This window comes from Poecile atricapillus, chromosome 3 (assembly GCF_030490865.1).
Source record: "Poecile atricapillus isolate bPoeAtr1 chromosome 3, bPoeAtr1.hap1, whole genome shotgun sequence".
In the NCBI taxonomy this organism is placed as follows: domain Eukaryota; kingdom Metazoa; phylum Chordata; class Aves; order Passeriformes; family Paridae; genus Poecile; species Poecile atricapillus.
The window spans coordinates 76,297,845-76,305,709 of record NC_081251.1 but is presented as its reverse complement, the minus strand read 5'-3'; positions in this window follow the sequence as shown (position 1 = coordinate 76,305,709).

The following is a 7,865-nucleotide window of genomic DNA, read 5'->3' as shown; positions in this document are numbered from 1 at the left end:
AGTAGGAAAGAAAAGGATCTTCTAGATCTTGTCCTTCATTCTGATGAGGGTCAGTTATACAGAAACAATTCCAACACCTGCAAAATCATTGATTTTTTTTTCTTTAAGTGATATGATATATAGCTGATCACAAGGGAGAGGCATAGCAAATAATTGAAAACAAATTCAAGAAAGCACCAGTTTCTCATGAACCAAACAGAAAGGTTAAACAGTACCCATCAAAGCAGTAATGTCAACACACACACTCTCCCTGCCCGCCCAAATCAGCTCCAGAAAGTTGTAAAAACGTAAGTCTGAAATAGCTCTGATGAGTCAGAAATGTAATTGCTTTCTATTTTACTTTCTCTCCCAGCCCCAGACATATTCAGGTAAACACAAAGCCACATCATGATGAAATCAACAACTTGCAAATGAGAAAAACAAAGGCTAATGCAGAGACCAGTGCAAAGATCAGCAGCAGACCTTGCCTCTAGGAAACCTCTCTCCTTCCAAACTCCAGAAACTGCATGCAGTGAACTACAGACACTTAGGGATGAAAACAGAAGTCAAAAGAATCACAGCAATGACAGTAGATGCAGATAAATAATGAGTCCTACTGCAGCACTGTCTGGGCTAGGAAGACAGGAAGGACACTCATGTCAAATACCTGCATTGGAAAAAGACACTTCAGACATTTCTTCAGATGTTTTCTTCTCATCATTTCCCACTTAATATCTGTAACTATGGGAACACAAAAGAAAACCAAAGATTTGGGGAAGCAGGGACTGAGAAGAAAGACATCAATAGTTTCTTACAGAGATGAAAAGACAGACCAGCAAGATCAAATCTAACCAAGAAAGAAATTGCATGTGGCAGTTCAGTAATGGTCAAATACACATCTCTGGTACAGTGTTTAACACATAAACACAGAGTCCTAGGTTTTAAACAAGGTAGAAACATTGCCATATTTGCTTCATCCACAAATAACAATGAAGAATTAGTTCTAAATAGACAGCCTATAAACTATTTAACTTGCCACAGAAATGCAAAATCTCCATTCAGTGTCACTGGCTTTTATCTAAGGTTTGCTGCTGGTTACCTCATTAAGCACTGGCTTCTGAAATGCCTTGCATCCACTGTGTTCTGTAGCAAAGCAGTTAAATTTGTCACACTTGAAAGAGAACCTTGGAAGTACTAACTTTGCTATTTGGCCAATTTTCTTTTTTTTAAAAAAATATTTTCTTTATGCAGAATGAGAGAAGTCAGATAAAATTCAGAACCTTCTTTTAAACTGATTCTGAGAAAAAAGTTTTTGGTATCAGATAAGAACAGAAAAGCCTGAGACACAAGATTAATTTACATATTTAGTTTCATCCAGCAAGTACTTTTCACTGGTTGATATTATGTGACCACATTTCAAGAAGTGGCTTTCCTCCTCAGCTTCAAAGAAAGAGAAAAATAGAATAATTAACTTTTTATTTTTTTAATTTATTTTTATTTTCTTTAAATCCACACTTATTTCAAACACAGCTTTCTTTATGAAAGGCTGAAGCTCACTTTTAGATTATAAAAATTAAGCACTTAATACTTCCTCCACAAAACAATACATAATTCTGAGCACTTTTCCTTGGTGAAGAACATACATTTTTCAAAATTAAAAGACTGCTATGGTTTTAAGCAGAGAGACTGAGAAATTTCACACTTAAAATAATGTTTCCTGGGAAACTAGAAAGAAGGTTGCAAAGAAGGTTCAGCCTCATATTTTAGCCTTAAATTATGGCGGTCTTCTCTGACAGTCAATAGTCTGACAGGTAACATGCTTAACAAAGAAAAAGTAAAAATCAAGCAAAACAATGCTCTAATTTTTTTATCCATTGTTTGAGCTTATTACAGAGCTTGACCATTCTCGCCTCAAGTTACTAAATAAAGTTTGGTTTGTCTTATGGAGACAGAATTAGACCTACAGCGCAAGTGCTAACCAAATGGATAACAGACTGGCAATGAGGGGATGCCAGGTATGTTCCCCTAAGGCTACAACACTACATTGCCAGTGACCATTTTCATCCCTGCATGTAGTCCCAAAGCTTTTCTTGACTACTTCATTTTCAGTCTAGTGCATACTGAAATGAAGATTTTCTCAGTACGCATGGCTTTCAGCACTTCTTTTCTATCGATTCAGTCTCTTACCACAGTCATCTTGCTTTGGTATCTGATAGTTCAAGCTTCAGGTGTTAAATAAAGAATTTGGATAAGGTCATTTCTGTCTCCTCACCCTCCCCACCTGTTCAGCCTCTGATATGTAACTTACCTGAAGGACTGAATGGCAGCCTCAAACCACAGGAAAAAAAAGGACAGCCAGTAGATCTTGTTGTGTTTGATTCATGACCCACTTAACAAGTGCTCTGGTGAAACCTCAATTCATTTCTTTAGGCCTATTTCTTATTTCTTACAGCACAATCTGTCTTATGGCTCAGTCAGCCCCATGAGGCAAACCCTGGCAGTCCCATCTCCCAGCCCATGCAAGTATGAGGAGGAGGAGGAGGAGACGAGCTACAGACACTGTCAGTCAGCCCAAGGAACATATGAAACATCCCACTGCTCAGTCTCAGGCACCAGAAACATCCTGTATGCTCACACTGACTCAGCCTGCAGTCAGACAGGGAAGGACAGAGCAGCCTTCTCTGGTTCTCAGTGGACAGAGGGAGGCAGACGTGCCACTGCCCAAGAGTCCCTGAGTCAGCACTGATGAAGAAACACCTTGACTGCCTCACAGATCAGTCAGCACAGCAACCTGCTGTAACAAGTGCCACTGAACACACACAGGCTTGTTTCTACGGGAAAATATTTCAACTACACACGCGGGTGAGCATTTTGTAAAACTGCCGGCAGATGATGTGATCAAAAAAACCTATGATGGTAAGAATTTTATATTAAAAAAAAATGTAGTCCAAATCAATTAGAACATTAAAAATGCATGCCTCAAAATACCAAAGGGATGCACAATTTTACATACAAAAGCCCCCAGAATGAATGAGACTGAATTTTCAAGAGGCTCTTATAAACCCAATAAAAAGTAGCTACAGTAAAGGCTGGCCTATTTGTGGTGTTTGGGGGATTTACTTATATCCCTTTGCAGACTGCTTCTGATTTTTATTGGATTTTTCACGTTATTAACAGATTTATCCCTCTCAAAAAAAAAACAAACCAAAACACTACTTTTTTGCACAGGCCTGAAATCAAAACTCTAAGCAAGGGCTGTAGAGGTCCCTGTAGAAGGTGAACAAGCAGAGTAGTGGGAAGAGACTATCTCCACCTCCTAGCAGGAGCCAGAGCTTACAGCCTTACCCTTTTGACAGAATCCATAACTGGGGGCAGCAGCCTGTGCTCCTGTGGTGTGAAGTGCAGGGCGTGCGGCAGGCACGGTGTCCGGACACTTCTGTACCCGGGGCTGAGGGGAGAAGCACAGGCTGCTGGGTGGCTTGTGAAGAAGAACAAGGGGAGGAAATCACACACAGCAGTCTTTCTGACCTCCCTGCCTCGCGGTGATCTGTCCTCCAGCTAAAACACCAGAGCAGACACAGCAGCTCTGCTTCTTCAATTGGCTACCTGGGCATCCCCAGTGACAATGGTCACCTCTTTGCAGGATGGGCTGAAGCTGAAATCCTAAGGGGATGGGACATTAATCATAGAATATGCTGAGCTGGAAGGGACTCATCAGGATCATCAGGTCTATGTGTATCATCAAGACATGTGGATAAACAACTTGGATAACATGATTATTCTGTTTATATATATACATATATATTTATATGCTTTCTTCACTGCAAATATTTTTCCCGTTAGATGACTTCACCAACAGAAAATCAGGGCCAGATAGTGGTATCAAGGCATTACTCACATGGCCGGTTTCTGACCCTCTTTGCTCACCACCTGGCACTTTATTTGTTAATTGACATATTCAAATGAATTAGGGCTGTGGTTCACAGAATGGGACTTCATGTACAGTATGAAAGAGGATGGAATAATTTAGAAAAAAAATGAACCACTATAAACAATGTAAGCTATTTTGACCTCCTCCAGCCTCAATGAAAGGATAAATAGTGCGGTGTTTGGTAGCACACAGCAAAACTGATTCTTAATTGCTACATTTTCTTCAAGGCTTATATGTAACAAATGGATAAACATTAAACTATTACTTCAAATACATTACAGAAAAGCAAGATTCTTCTTTTCTTTTTCTTTTGTTTAATTTTTCAATGTTCATTCACAACCTTTGAAAGCCTTAAGCTGATAGAAGGAAAGGACAGAGGATTTGGGGTTCAAATTGTTGTAGAAGTTTTGATGTAAGGATTTGAGTCTAGTACCAGTCCCATTGCCTAATTTCATGATCTGCCCAAATGTGCAGAAGATATATAATTTTAAGGTTTGTGGTCTAGTAAGAACAAAGATCAAATAACTCTTTCAGAGGTGTGAATACTCTCCTCTGAGGGGAGCTGAGTGACAATGAAATAAATAAGGGATCTAGCCCTGTCCTCAGAAAACATTTTAATGGCAGCAGGATTAAGCCACAGAGTGAAGAATCAAGAGAATGCCTTTATTAGTGAAGTGATAATTGCCCTGGCAGTACACGTAATGCTGAACAAGGACGAGGAGTTGGGTTTATCACGGAGTCAAAACCAGCAGCTCAGTTTGACTTGTGGGAGGGAAACAAACGGTGCCTGCAACCTCCAGGTGATGTTCTGCCTTCTGCAAGAAACTTCTCCTGATCTGTCCTCAGAAGAGCAGTTCCAACTTGCTCACCCTTTGGATTACCATAAAGGGCTGGTAGTAAAGTAAATAAAATTAGCTGCTTCCCACAGAGAACTGAGGCACAAATAAAAATGAAAAGCAAAAATATAAAATTAGGAGGCTTTTTTTCTTTTTGTTTTTTTTTCCTGTTGTTTTTTAAGGAGAAACTAGGAAATAAAGCAGCATGAGGGAAGCAAAGGCATTTTCCATCATGAATTCTTGAATGCTGTACACATGATCTCATTGGTAATGGGTCAATGCCTCCTGTGGTGCCTTGGGCAAGATGGCTGTGATATATAAAATGCTTCTAGTGGCTGTTGACATTGCAGAAAGCTTTTATTTCTCTCTCTACCTTTTTTTTTTTTTTTTTTTTTAAACTGCATCTATGTCTCCATCTTAAGCCTATAAAAATGAAGAACTTCCTAACAGTTTGTTGACCTAGTAATTGTGTATTGAACCATTTATCACAGGTATACAATCAACAATTGCCACACTGTTACTAAAGAGCGATAAATTTAAGCACTAATGAGAACATTCATGGCACGTTGTCATCAGTAGTCCTGATGTCAGAGACAAGTGAAACCTCGGGGTCTTGTAGCCATCAGCTCACACCCAAACCACCTGAAATCAACAGAAAGGCACCCTTCCAGAGCAGAGAAAAAATAGTGAGTGGTGTAATAACAGAGAGGGTCTATTTGCTTTCATAGTTCATTCCTCAGAAGTGGGCAGAAAAAAAAGAGGATATTTTTCTGTCATTCTCCTTCTAGAAAAGATGCTGTTTCATACACCCAATTTCCTCAGAGAACTACAAAATCCTAAGAGGACTCAGCTGAGTATCCTAATGCTTCTAAACAGAAGGTCATAAGCAGTCATCAGTTAGTATTTTGCTTTTTGCTACATGGGGAGCAACAGAGGTTGATGTAGAAATGTCACAGAGAAGAACGCAGCAAAACTGTAAAATACACCATTAAAGCATATATATATGATCATGATTACTGATGGCAAAAAGCAAGTGAATTTTCTAGAGTGCTAGTGGCATTTCAGTTTCCTTCAGGTTATTGCAACACAGAAATTTCGTATATAGTAAGTAGATAGAGGTGATTTTTCTGTTTCCTTTGCTTTCTCTATTTAAATAGTAACTCAGGTAGGAATAGACTTGAAAACAGAGAAAAGAAGCCATATTATCTGCATATTTTATACTTCATCCTTTTCTGGACTCACTGTGGTGTCCATCAGTAAACAAGGATTGATTAGATGACATAAATCCATCATTATTTATTTTTATTGTCTATTACTTATTGTAGTTTACTTACAATTCTTAAAAGTAATGCAAGATATCACTTAAAATTATCTATACCATGAGTTTTACTGCACTATTCTCTCCCCATATATTACTATATGTGGGTTATAATACACAGGCAATGAAGAATTTGAGGCTAGACATTTCCTAGGGTATTGAGCTCCAAGGAAAATGGTTGATGTCAGAAATTTCAGCAAAAATATACCTCAAAAAACACAGGCAGATTGCCTGTTACTAAATATTTTTTTCTTCCTTTGTGATACATTAATACTTTTCATTGTATTTTTTCTTCTCTGTATGTATGTGTGTGTAATATTATTTCATACTATGAATGAGGCATAAAGATATAATTCCCTTGCAAAAGTCAGTGTCAAAGTGGCACAGTAAAAATCCGTGGCTGTCAGAATATTTGCTGCACAATACTGTTTTTCATGAAAAGTACCACTGCAAACAGTGACTAAGAGTAGTCAGACCAATCAGATATTTTCCCCAAAGTGTAGCAAGATCTTTTTTTTTTTTTTAAATAAACAGCTTCTAATCAAAAAAGTAATAAACTTTCCACACAGAAAAAAAATAAAAAAAAAATCTAACAAGTAAGTCAGAAAAGCAGAAGAGCCCATAGATTTAACAGGAGACACTTCAAGCAGATCCAAGCTCTCTGAAGAGTACTTAGTACTCTGTGAAAGATCTTAAGGAGCTATAGTCACCCCAGTTTCCCCAGAAAAGAGACAGAAAAATCTGTAAATCATGGGAACACCAGCCTTTCTGGTCCAGACTCACTTCACTCAAGATTTGGCCCCAAGAAAAGAGAAACTGAACACAATTACTTGGCCTCACTTCAAAGCTTAAACTAGGTGATCTAGTGACAACTCTAAGTCTTAAAAATAGAATAGCCTCTTCATATTTTTTGTCCTTTTCTAAGCTCCCTCCATTTTTTATTCTCTCTCCCTCCATCAGCTTGCTGCATCTATCCATATACAGACAAAAGGAATAACCAGAAGCTCTGCAAATGCATAGTGTGAACATATGTGTGTGTACCTACATCTTCCCTCCATTCAGAGCCAGAAAAAGGGATGTGCAAAAGGCATTCTTCAAGTATCCTGACAAAAACAAGCATAGGATGAAATTCAGTATATAGGATAGGTGGTAAGTTAAAAATAGAACCCATGTTACTGTAGAAAATACAATTCCATGTGTTGTATCTGTTACAGTTACCTGTTTTTTTGTCTTGAATTCTTTCCCTTTCAAAATAACAAGGAGTCAAATAAAATTCAAAAGATTCCTAAGCCACTGAGAAAAACCTCATTGCTCACTGGATAGTGTTTCCTTTCACAGAAGCATTACTAGTGTGCCATCCTTGACCACTCAGCAATGAGGTGCAACAGATGATGACTGCATTTTAAAAAGTATGTCCTACACAAAAACTGAATAAATAGGTGATGAAATGAATGACTGATTCAAAAAAATAGTAATCCAAAATACTGGTTCATTTTTGTCCCACACGCTACACAAAATCACAGCTCAAAAATAAGGATAGTACCTTGATAATAAGGAAATACCTTCCCCTCAGGCATTGTTATTTTGATTGCCTCAAGTTATACTTTCTAATCGAGCACAAGCGAAATTGGTGAAATAAGGGTAAAGAAACAGCTGAAAATGCTAAACTTTTCAGTCCAGAACAGAAAACCAAGGCCAAGTCTAGCTTCTACAAAATCTAAAATGCAAAAAGGAAAAGAGCAACTATAATATTAATAATTAAAATTGAATTAAAAGTTGTGTAAGTTAAGGCCAAGAGAGT